The sequence below is a fragment of the Nomia melanderi genome, chromosome 11 (genome assembly GCF_051020985.1).
Source record: "Nomia melanderi isolate GNS246 chromosome 11, iyNomMela1, whole genome shotgun sequence".
Taxonomy (NCBI): domain Eukaryota; kingdom Metazoa; phylum Arthropoda; class Insecta; order Hymenoptera; family Halictidae; genus Nomia; species Nomia melanderi.
The window spans coordinates 5,005,223-5,024,505 of NC_135009.1; the positions used below are offsets into that span (position 1 = coordinate 5,005,223).

The window sequence follows — 19,283 nt, forward strand, 5'->3', positions numbered from 1 at the left end:
TGCGTTTAGTGTTAAGAACCATCGCTACGAATCTTCGCGAATATGCAGCTTACAAACATCTCCAGAATGAACGAAAGATCTTAATAGAAACTTTCGCACCTTTTAAAACAGTCGTTCGCCGATGTCGAACGAAACATTTCGCGTGGCTTAGTATTGCTTCCAGGCATGTCGAACATTTTACGAGGAAACTTTCCGCCCGCAACCGGGGGTGGTTTCGAGGCGACTAGGGATTCTCGTGGAAAATTACGAGCGCCGCGGACGAGAAGGCAAAGTAGGGGCTAAGTTCGCGGCGGAGGAACACTCGCCGTAGGAAGTGGGTCTATTACGCGGAGGATGGCTCGTAAAGCAGGGCCGATTCGGTCCGCGAGCTTTCAACGAACCTCCCTTCGTTAATAACGCGCGTGACTACGTGCCGACGTCGTGGAAGCTCGTCGGATGCCTCCCGTCGATATTGCGCGCCCGGATTCCGATACTCTGAGGGATTACGCGTTCCTCTTTGTCATTATACTCATGAAGAACGGCGTGCCGCACAAGGACGGCTTTTCGAGCGGAACGTTCCTCGACACACGGCGCGATCCAATTGTTTTTTACTGCCGATGGCGCATCCTTCCCATGGAAATCCTTGGCCAAACGACCAGCCAGTTTGCGAAACGGCCAATTGGCCCACAAGCGTACACAGCGCGCTACCTAACCTAACTCACGTCCACGCTGTGGGATTACGCGGGAAAACGCGCGGAAGTCGGTCAGAACGGAGAGTTCCGGGTCAGCTAGGGGCGACCTTTCCTGAAAATCCCATCGCCATTACCGCGCACCGTGTCCGTCCGCGTGATTCTCGCGAATGTCTGCATATGCATAATGGAACGGTGTTCCAAGGGTTATTACAGCGGTCCTCAGTAATTTGCCCGCGCTCGTTGTAAAAACGAGGTTATTCGGTGTCGGAGAGAGAACGACAGAGTGGCCATTGGATGAGCGAGGTTCCTTACCCCAAAATTGACCGAGGAGGATAAACATTGTCACGGCAATTAATCAAGAATTCCAACAGCAAGCATAAATACAGTGAACACTGGAATAATTGCAACATCGGCATCCCCACCAAGTTCCTTTTAATACACTATCGATTTAATACACTATTGTAGAACTCGACGCTTTCAATGTCTCCTATTTCTCTATTCGTAGTCTTTTTCTATAACTGAAACTTCAATAAAGTATTATACAAGTAATTATGATCGCAATTCTATCGTGTTTGGTGTCATTTTAATCAGGAAACCATAACAAACATGATGGTGAAATTTTCATTCATTAAAAGTCAAAAGTAAAAACGTTTGATTTTTAAGTCTGAAGCTCATTGCGAGTCTTTAATATCGAACGCTTCGATTCTCAGTCTTTCCTTTTCCTTCACCTGCACTGTGTTTTCCTATAACGACTATGCTAAAACCTTCGTTTGCTGGGGTGAATTTCATTCTACCTTCTCATAATGGCAATCTTCCGGACTCGTTCAGTGTTACAGTTATCCAATGTTCACTGCAACGCGTTAAATTTCGAATGGCGCGTGTTTACCCCGCCGACTTTGTGTGTGACGTAAAAACGAGCGGATCGCGTCGTAAATCGGAGCGGATATTATTCTAAAATGTTACCGGCGCCTTGCTCTTACGCGTGCGGACGATGACTTTCCATCAGTATCGACGCGCACGATAAAAGAAACACGTTGTTCGTGTAATCCCCGTTACGGGTATTCGGTGTGTTTCCGTTTACGCTGTTTTCCGACCGGATACAACCTTTCTGTTCGCCTCGGCATCGGACGGATCGATAGCCGAACCAGAATACGCGAGGTCGTAGCCGTGAATATTTCAAGACTGCTTGGGAAAAATTAATTGACGGATGGGGACGCGTCCCCGTCCGAGTATTCGTTGCTTTTCGCACATTGAAAAGTGTCCGCGCGGTCGTTCGGCCGCGTTTATTAAAGAGACGCTCCGATAAATCTTGATTCGGCCCCGTCCGGCTCGTCTGTTCTCCATGAAAAAGTTTCCCGCCCGAATGGGGAAAAAGATTTATGACGAGAATGAAACGACAGGCGCGCGGAACGCGTCCGTCGCGACAACGATACGATAATCCGCCGGATTCAGCCGCTTCTGGATGAGGGAACGGGAACGGAAGTCCATGAAATTCGGACCGTGGCATAACCGAGTTTTCAAGCGATCGAGTAGCGAGTAGTTCCGCTCAGCGTGCAGTCAGGCATGTTACATCACCAAGAGAAACAGAATATTTTACTCTTACGAATCCATTGGCGATATTTGTGGAAGAATTCTTTAGAATCTAGCCAGTATCAGTTATTGCAGCGTGCACTTTGCGTTGAATATTGTGTAAATAGCATAGGGAGATAGTGACAAATGATTTTTCAAGATGGTTCATTTTTGCTGTGATTTGATTTCTTTTGGTTTCACGTTGGGCATTACTTTAGTAAGATAATCAGCTGAATTAATTGCTGATGTTTTGATGCTTCGTAATAATATCTTTACGTCATTCGTGCGAAGTTATTCTATGTCTTTATTTGAATAATCCATCGGAATAACTCGTTTTTATGCATAAGAAAACTGCAGTCGATTAATTTATCTGTATACAGTAAATTAATTTATTCAGATGATTTATAATTACGCATTTAAATAATTTATTCCAGTAAATCTGCTCGCACGAATAATTTATTCGTGTAACAATGTCAGTAATTTTGAACGGCTTCCACCGCCACTGATTTAATGTGAAAATGTAATTTATTCCATAATTAGTTCGCCGAAGAGCAGAGTGCTCTTCGATTCCACGTTTAGAGGGGAATTAATTATAACAATCAGAAAATAATACTATGCAGTAGTGTACAGGAATAAAACAATGCAGTTTTAATCGAACGAACCTTGACTTTTGCATATTTGCTCGTTCTTTCCATTATGACCTATCAAACAGTATAAATCTGCGTTCCACATTATCGTTCTTATCACTTATTTGCCGAAAGATAACTAACGGAAACAGCTGGCGGAGTTCAAAGTGGACCAGTAAAGAGTTTAAAGCGCTTAGGAAAAGGCGTTCGGACAAGTGTAACGCTGTTACCTGGAGTCCCCTCGCACGCGCTGGCCATCAAAGCTTTAACTCCGCTTCGATTCGACGTGGACGTTTCATTTTCTTTCCAGCGAGCATGACGGGACTTCCGAGGCTGCTTTGAAAAGCGCCACCGCGGTGGAACCGGAAGGGGGAGGTACAACGGCCGGACGTCAAACGGACACCTGTAAGTCTCTTAATTATCGGACGAAAGTAAACGATCTCTCTTTGTCTTCATTCGCGAATAAATAATTGCTGGAGGAAGGAGACAAAGAGAGGCGATAGTCCATTCTTCAGTCGCAAAGCCCCAGGGACTCAGAGTCTGGGATCATTCCGACTGACTTGTACCGTTCATTTCACGTTTATCGTATATCACGTAGGCGAACCTTGTTTCAAGATACGTGCTGGATAGTAAATAGAATTCTCTTGTCTCGTAGACTATTTCATTATTCTTATATTCACGTGTTTTTACGTGTGACATTTTCCTTATCTTGAAGCGATTGTTCGGGTTTGAAATTAGTAAAATGTAACTTACTAGGTTACAGCACATTTAACTTGATTTATTTTATACGGACTACCAGCCAAAACTTTCAGCTTATTTATTTTGACAAGAAAGGAAGTGTTTATATCTTTGTATTAAATTATTCGATTCTTACTTCATATTTATTTTAAATTAAGACTGCGATAACTATTTGAATTCTTGTCGTTGAAATAATTTCCTTCTTTTTCCCTAAGAATTTCATCATATAAACACAAATATACTCTGAACACGTATTGTTATCCTTTTCGTGGTGGTTCTTGGTTAGGTCCTGTCAAAGTATAGAGTACGTGAATGGCACATACATTAGTTCACAAAAGTATTTAGAATCGATATATTTATAATGGAATTTTTGTAGTCACATACATTGAAATTTCTGTATGTATGATGCTTAGAGCACATGCGAGAACAATGTGTATACATTTTATTGAAACCGAATAACACACTCCTGAGATATTCATTTCTATTACAAATATACCTATTTCAAATACTTTTGTAGACCAGTGTACAAGAAAATCACATTAAAAGACTCTTACGACAACTACTCCTTGTCAAAGTTTCATCAACAACTGCGAATGTCACTTCGATATATTTCCCTTGTTAGCGTCGTCGCCGTCGTTATTCGGTTTACCGTTCCCGTGAGTCGCCTGCCTCCCCCCGCGCCACAATAAAATCTTCGTCAAAATGAGATCGTAACGCGAGCGGAATCGTGGTCGCAAGAAGTCGAAATTACTTTCCGCTCGGTCCGGCGTCTAACGTCCGCGACTGTATTTATTCAACGTTGACTGCGACGCGTTACGCCAGGTCCGTCGCGAGTAAACCCAATTTAACGGACCGTTAAATCGATCAGGTTTATTATGAGATCGTGTCGGCGGGACGGCTAATTTGATCGATGTCGCGGTAACCGGCAGGAATTCGGTTCCTGAAACGACGAACCAGCCGCGGCCTCGGGATCGGAAACTGTAACAGTAGATTGAAAGCGATTAACCTTCTCCCTCGACGTTGCTCCGGCTCAACGCTAGAAAAACTGCGAAGCACCGAGCGCCTCGTGTTTGTCGGGTAAGGTTAATTCGTTTTCGCGTATCAGGAGGTCGTCGCTTGTTAATCTATTGCCGAAAGTTCTTCGGGAACGGGTAAAGTACCGAGCAAAGTGAATTAAAGCAGCACTGTTGCCGAAGTAAGGATTCTGAGCTTTATCGTCCGGCCTCAACGGTGTACCGGGAGCTCGCGATTCATGAGCATACACCGCGCAGCCCGAAACTTTTGGAACCATTTCTGCGAATCGACGGAAGCAGAGATACGTAGATTGTTGAGTCAACGAACTTAAGTAACTATGATTAACCGAAGCGGGGTAGGAACTGGGGACCCTGGTGACTGTTGTTGAAAATGGATGCTTCGCATCAGCAGGAGATTTGTCAGCGGTACTGCGAGTTAGCACTGCATTTGCAATTTTGCATTATGGAAACATGATTCGCTTTTCGAAAATCCGGGAACAAGATTTCTAAATAAATACGTGTCTCGTACGAAGTCGAAAGTTGTGGAAGCTAGTATAAGTACAGGTTCAATTAATTACCTAATTGGATCTGGAATTCAATGTTAGTCTTACGGAAACGAATGAAATTGTACGGACGTACCTTCGAATTATGTATTCGTATGTAAATTTATTATAAATAATATTCGAATTATATATCGAACATATATATTCGTCCACCTACGTGATTTAAAGCTGTCCTAGGTTCGTAAAGGGTAAAAATCGGATCGAGATCGAAATGCTACAATCTTGTTCATCATTTACCGTTACCGACTTCAAATCGCCAAGATATAATTCCTAGTATCAGATCCTCCAAGTGTTCACGACTCACCTAGTAGTGAAACGTGTTTCGTCGTCGAGGAACACGTGCGACAGCTGTCTTCCATAGCTCTGAAAATGTCACGAGAGTGAAATGTCTTTTTGTAGCGATCGTTACAGGACGTTTCGATGAGCAGCGAGGTAACGACGTCAGTTGTTTGACTCTTGAATATCCTGGTGTTGAGATTACCTCGGTTTCGCGGCTTATGCAGATCCTGGCAACGGTGCGATGCACTGTGTCGGTGTTATCTGTGCCCGCCGGGTGATCGTGGACACGGGAAATCGATAAGACACGCGCTGTCTCGGACCACGTCGACGAAACGCGGTCGCCAAGGAGGACGCTCCTTCAGACGTCTGCGACTCGAGAATCAAAATTTTATGACGGGAAGATCCGGCGTGCGACACTCTTTAACTCGACGGATCGAATTGCGGAACAACGCGGAAGTTTCCGAGTGGTAGACCGAATGCGAGAGACGTTTCACGTGGACACTGCCATTAGAAGGATACTGTGTTTCTCGGAAGGTACCTTCAAAGACTTCCGAAGTCCCTGAGAGGCTTTAAGGGCTTCTAGACTCCGTGGAGGATTCCTGCGAAGATAATGCGATCTGCTGGGAGGATCTTCGCGGTCAGAGTACTCTTCTGTGGGTCACCTGTGAGATTTGTGCAATGTATTGAAGAAAATTTCAATGTTATCCCTCTGCACCCCGCAGTTTTTATCTAGGAATATTCAATACTTTGCGATGAGATATAGGTGACATTCTTTGAAACTAATTAATGGGATAATATACATAAATTAAGGAACAAAGATATTTGATTTTAATGTTTCACATATTGATGGGTTATAGAAAGCTTAATATTATACACTAGACTTTATAATTTTGCTATATCAAATCAAGTAGTGACTGAGAATCACCCTCGACTGCGAAGATTTAATACTTTACAGTTTCACACATGAATTATCATAATTTTAAATAAAAAACTATTAAAAAATAGAAGTTGATACTACATGCTGTGAGTATGATTAACCTAGCAGGAATTCCGCAATAAGTAGGGTACGGTGCAGTCTTTCAAAGAAGATAACTCATTGCTTTCGCAAAATCCTTATAATATTCCTCTCTCACTGCTAAACAATGTTAACCCTTTGCGCTCGACAGTTTTTCACTAGAAATATTTTGACATTCGATGATGAGATACAAACGATATTTTGTGAGATTAACTCGAAGAAAAATCACACGTACATCGAGGAACAAAGCTATTTTGTTTCAATATTTCTGAAATTATACGTGCTGTAGTATTAAATATCAAATTTTATAGTTTTACTGTAGGAAATCAAGTGGTGAGTGAGAGTCACCTTTCGAGTGTAAAGAGTTCACAGAATCTTCATTTAATTCCACTCGCGACGAATACGTTAAACAAAATCAGCGCGCGCCGAAGAGGAGCCGACGTGAAATCGGTAAAACTCGGCGTACCAGGATTAAACAGAAATCCATTTGCCATACCACGAATTCAATCCGTCTCATAACAAAACAAAAGCCCTGCCGTAGTCCCATAAATATTTTATAGGAGCGAGTTTCGCATGCAAAACCCATCGAACGCATCAAACCCATTACACCAGTGGCCACTGGTCCGTCTAGGCCATGAAAAATACCATTTCCGATCACGTAAACGCGAAAGAGCTGTCCGTCGTTAAATTCTTTCGGCACGGGACAGCAGGACGGTAAGGCGGGAAGGGAAAAGAAGGAAAAAGGAGAGCGAAGAGCTCCGGCTTTAATTTAATCGGGCGAGTGGCGCGGCGGAAAAGTGACGTCGAGGGGGCGCCTGCGCAGCCGTCGTACGTCCCTGGACCACCGACTGCCTAGTAGCACACGTCGACGTCGGCGTCGTGGTTGTCGTCGGTAGTGTTTCGTTTGTCGTAGTCGCGACGCCCAGTGTCCGTGCCGCGTTTCTCGAGCAGTGCGCGTCCACACGTCGCAACATCACAGTTCCTTGTTGTTGTCGTCTCCCTTTGCGTACCCCGCGGAACAATTGGCGATCCCTGTCCGCGACGTGATCGCCCTTTGTGCACGTGACACTGGTCGCCACGCGTGAAGCTTCTCCGACTGAACATCCTCGATCGTTTCCGTCCCGACACGCACATAGAACGAACGTGCCGCTACGAGCTGGTTAATCCTCGATCCTCGAGACGCTGAGAAACACGTCAAGGTAAGGCTGACAGACCACATCAGCGCTACCCTTCGAGTTTCCGAACTTGAATTTACCGGGCGATGCGGCTGCACCGCATCGTCTGGCGATCGAATTTCCAATCAGTTAGGGTAGTTCGTTTTCTCGAGAGGATGTCGGAAATTGAGATAGAGTGTCAGTATGAGGTTGACGACTTCTTGATTAGGAACGATAGATCTTGGGATCTTTGAATTTTTAATGAGACGCTTAGAGGCAGAGAAGTTATGATGCATGTTGTCTTCAAGTATTCTTACTAGTTGAAAGTTCATTGGCGTATTTAAGAAATATATTAATGTAGAATAGATGTGAGGGCTTAGATCTATAAATCTATTTCAATTTTTGGAATCACTGTTTTTAACATCATCATTGTTTGATTGATATGTGATATTGAAAACTTAAAATACTTACCAAAGGAAAGTCACACATTAAAGGGTATCTAACATCGTATGCTCTAGAACTATTTAATTATTCGTTAATTATTCATAAATAACTCGTCTCAATTTCGTTTGACGATAATATCTACTGTACATTTCTAATTCTAATCTAAGATCCGGGGTCCAATCGCTGAAACGACTGGACCAGTAGAGCGTCGAAGATGCGGTCAACCGTTTATTCATGCAACGCGCGGGATTCCGTGGAAATTATATGTTTCGTGAAAAAGAGAATCGCACGTGAATAATTCATGCCCTCGCGGCTGAGCATTTTGCACCGAGTTCGCGCCATAAATATTGCACGGGGGCATCCGATGGTCGAAGCTTCCTGTCATCGTAGCATAGGACCGCACGCGCCGAATTTATATTTATAAGCGTGGCCGGAACTGGCTGCGGCGCACTTCCGTTGATCGATATCAGTGAAAATTGCCCGCCGAAAAATTCCTGACCGCGGAAAAGCTTGGCGAAAAAGGGCAGCATCACGACGTGGCGTCCCTTAGTTTTCCGTCCCGGCGAGCGATCCCATCATGGCATATCGACTGGAGTGTGCTCCACGTGTGCGCCATGGACACAGAATTTTCCGCGTCTATTTGCGCCATCCATAAGAGAAAATTTCAATGGTGCTGAAAAATCGAAACATTGAGACAAATTTCAACCCCCTTCTCGGTAGCAGCCCTTCGTTTCAAGCGAAACTCGTTGGAACTTGATCGCGGTTCTCGCGGGCACTTGTTAGAAAACGCATATGTTCGAGTCACGCCTGCTCCGGAATGAAACCGGGACAAATGGCGAAACGTAAAACATGATATTTCTTACCGAGAAACGATTCCTCTTCATTGAGTGACACTTGTTTTTTTTTGTATCTTGATGAGTATCGGTTGTAAAAAATATAAGTGGAGCGGCGTGGCTGAAGCGTTTGAGGTACTTCTTTAGCTAAATGATATTTACGAGAGATGTGCTCGTTTTTTGGAAATATTATTGATGTAAGTTAACGCGATGCGTTTTAAAAGTCAATTTTCATAGTTTGATTCTTGTAGTTCATTCGTAAAGCTATTGTACTTCGTATGGAATTCACGGAATAACGGTTTTCCGCCGCAGAAGCACCGAAATTCATGTTTAAGATGCAAACGTGCTACATGTATATGGAAAAAAATGGCCGACCTTGTTCTCCGGCTCATGGATCTTTTTGTCGCGGAGCGTATTGCGCGAAACATGCACGCTCGGTCATCCCACCCTCTGACTTTCTTCTCTTGTCGCTTTCTGGGTCGTTTGTTATTGTGTTCGCGTCGCGACACGCCGCGTGCGTGTCCCTTGTCGCACGATTCTTTTTTTACGCCTTTCCCGTTCTTCCTTTTTTCTGTTTTCCACCTATTGAAGGGATGTGTATATACTTGGTTTCCTCGTCGTTCGCCGTGTCGTTAGGCGCAGAACATCGTGTGCGTGTGACAGGAGGTTCGTGTCGACCTCGTGAATCAGTTTGACGCCTATAAAACACGTGCACGGTCTCGGCTGCTGTAGACGGCTGTCTTTAACCTCTGAACGACCAAAGCCGTATACCTTTTGTGTTCTGAAAAATCTATTGTGTTCTTGCATATCGATTCATATTGATAATAATTTAAAAGAAATTAAACTAAGCTGTTCCTACACATAAATGAATGTGACTAAGGTGTAATATAAGAAAAAAATGAACAAGTTAAAGAAAAGTCTTCATTTTTGTTAAAGACTGTTTTAGATTAAGAAAATTCTACAATTATATAGCAGTGATATACTTGAAGCTCTCTGTTGCAGTTTTAGATGCACTTAAGTTTCGTCTTTTGAAAAAATAATGTTTCTTGAATTCTGTTAAATTTCGTTGGAAAATTTAGAATTTAAGTTATTATTTCAATGGTTCCATGTTCAATGTGTCAATGCCCATATACTCCTTGTCAGAGGAAATCTTCGAGGGCGTAAATAGTTTGAGAATCTGCATATAATGAAAGATAAGAGCCTATTTGGAAAATGCAACGGTAATACCACTTAAATGATGAGATGTACTCACGCAAAATGGCCAGAAACGGAAGGAATTATGTTTCTGAAGTCGGATCCCGTAGTCCCGGAGGGACTGAAACAATGTTGAAATCATTGAATTGATAAGGGACGCGTGTCAGGGAGGGAACAGTCAGGAATAAGGGGACAAGGATCGGCGGGAATGGAAATTCGAGGAAAATCGTGGCATCGAGTGGAGTAGCCGGACGAAAGAACGCGTTCCCCAGCTTCGGTTGAATCAGAAATTTATCGAAAGCGGACGTCGCCTCTTGCGCGAGTGGTTACTAAGAAAATTCAAGGAACTTCCAATATCCTGGCCGGGGAAGAATCGCTGGGAAAGCGAGACGAAGGATGTGGCTGCTCATCTCTGATTTTTCAGCGGTATTAAACAAACACTCTTTATCGTGAACACATATTTTTCCTTCTCGTATCATATCGAGTCAGACTGGTTACGAAGATTTGAAACAGAAACTAAGAAATATCAGTATCATCCATTTATTTTATATTCACAATATCTTACCTCTTTATATTTTAAATTCCCTTCTATTCTTCCTTCCGGCAAACTATTAATGATAAAGGAATCTTAATCAACGCGAAATCATGAAGTAAGGGTTTACGATCACGTTGCGAATAATTTATGGTAAATTGCGTAACCGTTATTCACTGAAAGAACAGAATTTATGGAATCCGCGAAGGAAAAACGTCGAAAAACGTAGCAAAATGATGGGAAGCACGTATAAACTGCCCGCGGTAGTATCTCGTGACGGACGCAACAGGGAAAACACGGTAAGGGGTAAACTGTTTATGGACAGAAAAGTGAGAGTTTCCGCGGGGCGAAACGGCGGATCAGCGCTGCCTTTTCTTCCCACCGTCGACGATCGTTTGCATATCTCGCCTAGGAGTCAAGGATCCGTGTTACTCGACTGACAGCCAGTGACTCGGGGCGGAACGAGCTTGGGTAAATATGCAATCGAGTCTGGCGAACGTGTTGACGACTCTCGTGATCGATCGCCGTTGTCGCGCATCGAACCTCAAACATCGTAATCACAACCATAAATTCAGCGGTGTCGGGAATCGTCGGGTTTAAGGTTCGCGATCTATAATTAGCGGACCTCATGCTCGTTTCCAGTGTCGGTTTTCGTTCGATAATCATGGTCGGTGGCTGTGTTCGAGGTGATAGTCACGATTTACGGATTGTTTCTTTTAATTAAACACTGTTGTTTGGAAGTTCGAGATCGCTTATTATATGAGAAGAATAGCTGGATTTTCTAATGAGATAGATGGAAATTAATGCTTCTACTTTTACGTAATATTCTAAGTTGACTTACATAGATATAATAAGGAAGAAACTACAGTTATTGATTTATATTTGATTAATTATTTTATACTCTTTCCATGAAACAACTTCATTCTCATCAATTCAGTTACGTAATAAAATAAGTAATAAAAAATAAAGCAGTGTCTCCAATAACTAGACAAAACTATTGATAAAATGCTCTTTATAAAAGGAATCTAAGGAACTTTATTAATCTACTACAAACAATGAAACATATTATTTCTACATTGTATTTTCTTTCGCAGACCATAACTATTCCAAGTGATTCCAAACTTCCATACGGCACAATATCGAGACATAAATTGTTCGACCGGATTTCTAGACTAGAATCCAAGAAGTATACTTTTCCCCACTTCTTGGTTCAATTTGCTGTTACCTAATGCGCGGAAATTGACGGTGTGCTCATCGCGAGAATACCGTTTGTCTCGCCGATGGCAGAAGAATTAGCTGCCATTCGTCTCTCCGGTTCCCCGAGTTTGTGAACTAATATTCGCGCAGGAGTGATATCACCGGAATTTCTATTTTGTTCATTACCATCCGGCGTCTTAAGATATGCCTTCTCAGTTAACAACTTTCTAATGAATTCGCCCGGCAGACTCCAGTTCGGTGACTCGCGTTTCGAGAAACCGAAATTAGTTGCGTCTCGTGCCGGAAAGAGTTAATTTCTCTGGTCGAACAATAATTAATTCCGGGATGCTAGTTTAGCCTTGCGGTTTTCGCGAGTAAATTGCCACGGTCCCGCATATTTCACCCGTCGAGTTTTTCCCAGGAAAAATCCAGAGTTCTCATTCACGCTCGAGGGAACGCGGTTGTACGCACACCTTACAAATCTCGAAGCGTTCATTCCTTTTGTTACTTATTGTGGAAATCGTTTCTTTTGTCGAGAAAAGACTCGAATCACGATTGGCGAGTGTTAGGAACGAACGGCGATATGCTAGACGCGCTATCTCAATCCCGCCGAGCAAATAAAGAACGAAACCGGAGGTTCCTCGGAGGATGCGGTTTCAGGATTTTTCGGGTTGGAGTCTTCTGAATTCGCTATTCGAGGTCGCGGTCCGTTTTCAGTCACGCCGGAAAGAAGCACGATTTAATGTATAGCGGTGGCTCGGATTGAACTGGAAATGTCACGACCTGTAGCATATTTAAAAGACGTTAAAAATACACGGCCAGAGGAGCTCCGTTCGCCTTATTGTTTTTATTTCGAGCACACGCGGCCCCGAGCTGCCTCATTCGTTACCGAATAATCGATCATTCGTCTATCTCGAAATTTAGTGTCTGTAAACAGCGCAATAACGCGACTGCAATCGGCATGCCGATCAGAAGTGGAATAATATTTATGGGAATACTCTTAATTGTTCATGTGTTTGCGTGTTCATTTTCGATTCGAGTACTGAATAGTGTCCTGCGATATTTGGTAAAGATAGTCAAGTTATAGATTGCTAGTTGGTAAAGTTTTAGATTGGCACTACAATTTTATGTGCTTGATAATTTAATGGCATTCGTTCAAAACTATGTACACATTTTTAGGGGGAAAGATTGATCGTAGTACATACATAAATTTCACATAGATGTTTAAATTCAAACCCATCCCGCCAATAATTCTTTAAACCATTCGACAGAAATTCCACAGTAATAATGAATTTCTATTATCAATTAGTAGTGAGAAACTAGCTTACTAATTAGCGGTAAAAATTAAAGCTTGCATTCAATGGATTACCAAAAATGAACAGTAACAAATTTCGAATAGAAACAGAACATAATTATTTCGTATCTTAACCCATTTCCATCATAAGCGCATATATGCACGCCACCGTTGTGTAATTTGTATATCACAAAAAAAGGGAAAGGTACATTTGATGAGTGCAATAATTGCCGTATGGTTATAGAGGTTTTTACTTTTTTATACGTTCCGGATCATTTTTATTTTGATGCAATTGAAACATTTGTGGCGGTGAGGACCAATTCTGCACTTTTTCATGTGATGCAAATGAGTTAAGCTCTTGAAGACCATCTTCAAAAAAGAACACTGCTCTCGAGTAGGTTAAAACATGATTAAACAGAACGCAATGATTTCGAATTCTAAGCTCCTGAAGACCATCTTCAAAAAACAACTCTTAGTACGTTCAACCACGATTCTCCAAAATGAATCGGAACAAATCCACTAAATTCAAAGAAGAAACAAAACACTCCATCGCCGAGCGAATCAATGAGAACGCACTAAACTTTGACAGACAGGATACTATTATCTTTCACAGACCGGAGTCCTTTACTCAAACGGGACGATCCATCGCGAAATCCTCAATCTTGTCACCTCGTTTATTTACCGGTGCGGTTTGTCATCGCAAACAGATTCCTGCAGGACGTGCGGCGTGTGATCGAGGACGCATTCGCGAGAGGACTTTATCGAATAGTTGCGACACACGTGTGTATACTCACGTATAAAGCGTTGCGATACTACGCGATAGCTGATGATTTTTCATCCGTCACGTGGCCGGAAGGCTCTTTCGCTATCGCGGCTCCTTTCGCAGGCATTGTCCCCGCGTATCGGACTCTCTTTTCTCTTTTTCTCGCCTTTGCAGTTTCGTTCGTGTTTTTTTTCACGTGCATCCTTCAGTTTATTTACGAGGCAGCACTCCTGCGGCCTTTGCCATTCGCTGTGCGAACAAACAGCCACCGGCCCCGGGGGCGGCGTTTCATTTTCGCAAACGAAAAAGCCCACGGAAATTATTTTTGCGCTGCGCCGCGCGACCAACCCCCGGATCGGTCAACTCAATTTCCGGGCACAGCAATTACTTGGGGGAACCAAAGCGCTTTCGATCGCGACCCGTGCTCTGTATAAAGGAGCCGAGTTTCACCCGATTTTCGCGATTTTTTTTAGCGGCGGTCACCCTCGAGCGCACAAAGAACCAGATTTTTTATCTGACCAGAGGAACGAGGCCGCGAAAGCCGCTTAGAGCGTGGAAAAGAACTAATACGATTAATGCGATCAATCCGCGGTATTGGCGATCTGAGGATGATCCGAGTCCAGGATGAGGGACTATGAATGATTCTGCTGCGATTTTAACACTGGATTTATGGGTACTGTCAGGTTGACAGATATTACTTTCTACAAATATTGTTCCTTGAGAGTTTGAGTCAATTTTGGTTGAAGCAATTAGGTGAATGTGTATTTTAATTTTCTGTTTTTGAAGGTTTAATTTTCGAGATATATATGAATATTTTTATAGGAAGAATAAGATGAAGATTCTAGTGAGTAAATGTTCGTAAATATGGTGTCAACATGTGAATTTTTTAATTTTCTAATTTTTTAATTTTTTAATTTATGAAGTTTTGACCTTCTTTTTTGAACCTTCAAATATTCCATAATTAGTAAATTGAAGAGTTAGATAAGGAATTTGTGAGTTAAAGTAATTCTACAAGCAAGTTTTTCAGTGAAGATACTATGTTACTAAATATTCTATAGCATGTTTTTAAAGTGGGTAGAGCATTTTGGCAAATTATTCCACGTGGAAAGAAAAAGTTAAAAAAACAAAGTTGTTTCCTTTGAGAGTTTAATTACGGAAAAATTGGGTTTAAAAACGTATTAACATTCTGAATGGCACGTCACTCTCATGTGGGTGACATACTTCTCTTCTGAAACTAAATGCTAATATACATACAAAAGTAAGGTATTAAATAAAATAAATGTAAGTAAACTTCACGAATATTGTTTATAAATTTAAATTCCGTAACTGATTATTTTTATTTCTCACGGAAACTCTTTCTCAACTCTAGCGCTCAATTTTGCCGAAAATTAGACTGAAATTATTTCGTTTGAAGTACCGTTCTCTAGAAGATCTGCAGCCTGCAATTTCCAAAGTAGTGTATAAATATTCACAAGCGGTGGAAATGGATATTGTTAATTTATATTCACTTTCGGCTACAGCAGCCTCCAAACTCCTGATTCACCGCTCCTTATGGACTTTACTTTTCTCAGCTAGACCGAGTGTTTGTAAACACTTTTACAAAATCTCATGCATAATTGAAATCAATTTGCCACGAACAAGGCTCCACGTTAATACACAGGATCAGACCGTCTTCTTTACGAAATATCGGCGCGCCCTCGGGGATCGTGTCTCTATGAGTAACTTCCCGAGGATCCTGCAATCATTTTCGACCGATTATCGATGGATCGAATATCTCAGAACTTTCGCATTTGTCGAATTCGTAGATGTTCTCCGCTGAGTCGTTTAACTGTAGATCACTGCACTATAATCAACGAGTACTATCACTAAACTACCGATAAAACGACTACCTTAATAAAAGTCTTATCTGCAGTAATATATTTTATTATCGTATAAAAATTAGAAATGGAACATAAACTTTGTTACTCGGACGCTGATAAACACTTGTTCCGTAGACATAAACAGTTACGAGTTATTTTAACGGGAGAATTTTAGGGTTAACACTTTAAAGACTACTGCATTTTTCCCTAAACAAAGTAATTGGCAATTAACCAATTCGCTGTCAGCACTTCTTTTCACAAAATACGAAACATTGATTGTCGCAAATATGCGACGCTGGTAACGAACGTGTTAATCCGTGTCAATATTAAAATATATTTTAATGTAATATTGATAATTTTTTTGGTTCATTAAAGGTTCATGTGAAGCTTTGTACAGGGTGGAAAAAGTGATCTTGATTATTACAAGTGAACTTTATATATTCGATTTGATTTAATCCTTTTTCCAAGATCAAAGAGAACTTTGCAGCAGTTTTCACACATGCATCTCCTTCCAATCGACGGTTCATCTGTTTGCGTGTGTGTGATAGCCAGAAACAAATATTTTCTTCCATAGTGTATATGTTTCACTGATGTATTCTAATATTTCTTTAGTGTGTTGTAAAATTGATATTCTTACGTAGCCGATTTCAACTGCATTATGTTCTGAAGTCATTTAAGAGTATAAATCTTAATCTTTAACTTCCGAAATCGACTGTTACGAATCGACGCTATCATATTTCCTCGCCGATTTCTCGCAAACCGCATCCGACCATCCGAATTCGGGAACAGTGACGTTTCCGGCATTAATTTGCCAGAGAGGCGGTCGAAGTTCTTATTAACGGGCGATGTTCCAACGGGCGAAGTTATATCTGTTGAATAAACATGCGAGGAAGATTTGCATTAATTCAGAATCCAGCGGTATTGAGGATTCTATCCGATCGGAGTAAGAAGAGAGAGAAAGGAAGCGAGTTTTTAATCAAGAGATCGTTCGACCCCCTCGAAATTCATCTCGAGGAATTTCTGCTCTGATGAATCAGAAAAAGGGAGGAATGAAGACAGTTCCCGCGAAATGGATAGTGAAAGAATAAATCAACGTTTCTGTATTTATCAGTAGATAACGATAAATAAAATCAATAAAATTATATCAGCAGAAAGTTAATATCATCTTGTTGTATAGAAATTTAAATGCTCAATTGAAATGAGATGATTAACATTCGAGACCGGTAATAGTCCTATATCGCTTGAAATTTTTATCTGAAAACTGAAGAAAGAATTTTAGTTACGTAATTTCCACGTCATTTCAAACCCCGTAGATAACGATTGTGAATACTAATAGTTCTTTTATATATTTTTATCAAATCGAGATTAATTTTTGCTGTGATTTTTTTAAGGCGCGGATGAAGATTAATTAACTAACCCCCGTGTAGCGATTATGTTAATAAATCACTCACCTCTTGTCAGCTGGTATACATTGCAAGAACTTTCATAACATCCGGTATAAAGGTTATCACGGAGCATACGGTGCACGGAACGAGAAAACTTGGCGCAGTTCGGGCGGAAGGCCACCGAAGGAAATCTCGTTTCGTTCGACCGAAGGTTAGGGTCAACCGGTCTCGCGGATCCCGTCGAATCAGCTTCTCGCGTGATTCTGTGAACGAAGCGCGGATAAATCGGAATCCCTGGGGCTTTGTTTCGTTAATGAATGTAAACGCGGGATCGTCGGATACGCGGTAAAGGGTAAGGGTGGTCCGGAGAACCACTGGGAGCTCGATTTTCCGGAATGCGAAGTCGGAAATCGTTTCAATAATTGTTTAGCAGTTTGACTGTACCCAAATTTGGATGATATAATTTTTTGTGTAGAGTTAAACATTAATTTTTCAGGTGACATGTATTGTTATATTTATGAGATGCAAGAAGGTTAAGAGAGCAATAGTAAATTTTAATTTTTCTATTCGTGTTACACTAAGAAGGTAATTTCCACTGTATGAGTTTTTGATGAATGCTAACTCCACCTCTAACCTGTTAAATGAGTTATAGTTATTTCAGTCGTAGTTAATTCCATAGCTTGGTCTAAAGGAAACAAAAAACGCATCATTGGCGATTAAGAAAGAAAGCTGACGTTTGTATCTTCTTTACAATACTATTCAAAAAACAATTGCTCATGTCAAATCCTGTTTATCTTGAAACGAATTAAAATCCGTCGAACGAAGTCTAGATCTTTTACACACTACGTTTCCTTTGATCCAAGATTCGCACGGAGTGGCGTCCGATACAGGAATAATTACGAAGACAGATTACACTAGAAAATGTCGGAAAACGATCTCCGCGATACTTTGTTACTCCGACATTCGATTTTACGGCGGAACGACGAGCAGAGATAAGCGAACTGCGACACCCAGATTTCCCGTGAAACCGGGAAGAATCACGGCTCTACGTCGGATCGCCTAGAGTTCGATTTCCACCTGAAGGCTGGCCGTGAAAATTGAAGGAACTGGATAATCCGGATGGATCGCGGCGACGAGGCGCTCGTGTATCGCCGAATAGGTCGATCTTATCTCGTGTCGATCGGACGTGGAAGGAAAACGGAGCAACCGGAAGGTGGAACAGAACCGTAGGAAGAAAGGTTGAAGGAGACTACAGGAGAAATTCGACGTGGGGCCAGACAGGGGTTAACTGGACGAAGATTTCTCGCGATCTCGCTGAGAAAGCGTCTGCGAATCGAGAAGCGGAAAAAGAAAATCGACGAAAAAGGGACAAAGAGATCGATCGTATTTAACACTAGATTTACGGAACGCGACAATTTGACGTACACTGAACTTTATAAACATTATTCGGTAACTATTTCAGACGGTTTTGATTGGACCAGTGACACGAATATGTATCTTAATTGTCTATTTTTAAAGCTATAAGTTTCAAAATCTAAGTGGAATATCCACTTTCCTAGGATCAGTAGAATAAACTGTACAATAAATACCCGTAAATCTAGTGTCAACACATAAGTATAATAAGAAAGCAACTAATCTCTATTGAACTCGTTACCTCTTTCATTGCAAACCTCTGATGAGTCATATTCATTCGCGCAACAGGCGCTCAGCAAACAGCACCAGAAACACGAACATATCAGCTCTACAATCGTCATCACCAAATAACAATACCATGTACACCCTTATCGTTTCACCTCCATCATTCTCAAAATCCTCCGACGTTAACCTACCTACACTTTCCAAACCATCCGTGCCTAGATGTAATAAAAGATAATTCAGCGATAGGGGTGTGCTTACATTCCAGTCTGATGGAAAGGGGTAAAAGATGGAACATGGGAAGGTAGCCCGAGCGTAGCCGGCGCGACGGATTCACCTCGGCGTGGCCTGCACGGGGAAAACATGATCGAGTATAGAAAAAGATGGATCCGCCCTGACGCGGTTTAGTCCTCGAGTTACCGGTGCCGCACCCTCTCGGGTCTGACATGCGCCATGACCCGCATATAGGTATCCATAGGTGGGTTTCTAGCGTCTCCCTTTCACTCTCTCTCTCTCTCT

The 19,283-nt window shown here is 41.9% G+C and overlaps 1 protein-coding gene and 1 long non-coding RNA gene across 6 annotated transcripts in view; one reads left to right on the top strand and one right to left on the bottom strand.

Annotated features, from left to right (window-relative positions):
• The window catches only part of LOC143175089 (uncharacterized), a 199,028-nt gene that overhangs the window by 10,848 nt on the left and 168,897 nt on the right, over window positions 1-19,283 (bottom strand). The gene's annotated exons all lie outside the window — the stretch shown is intronic.
• Window positions 7,371-19,283, top strand: part of LOC116435196 (somatostatin receptor type 2) — a 127,809-nt gene continuing 115,896 nt past the window's right edge. For all 5 annotated transcript variants that reach the window (XR_012999723.1, XM_076372186.1, XM_031994517.2 and 2 more), the window contains exon 1: window positions 7,371-7,673. The gene's annotated coding sequence lies outside the window, so the exon portion shown is untranslated. The remainder of the gene's footprint in view (window positions 7,674-19,283) is intronic.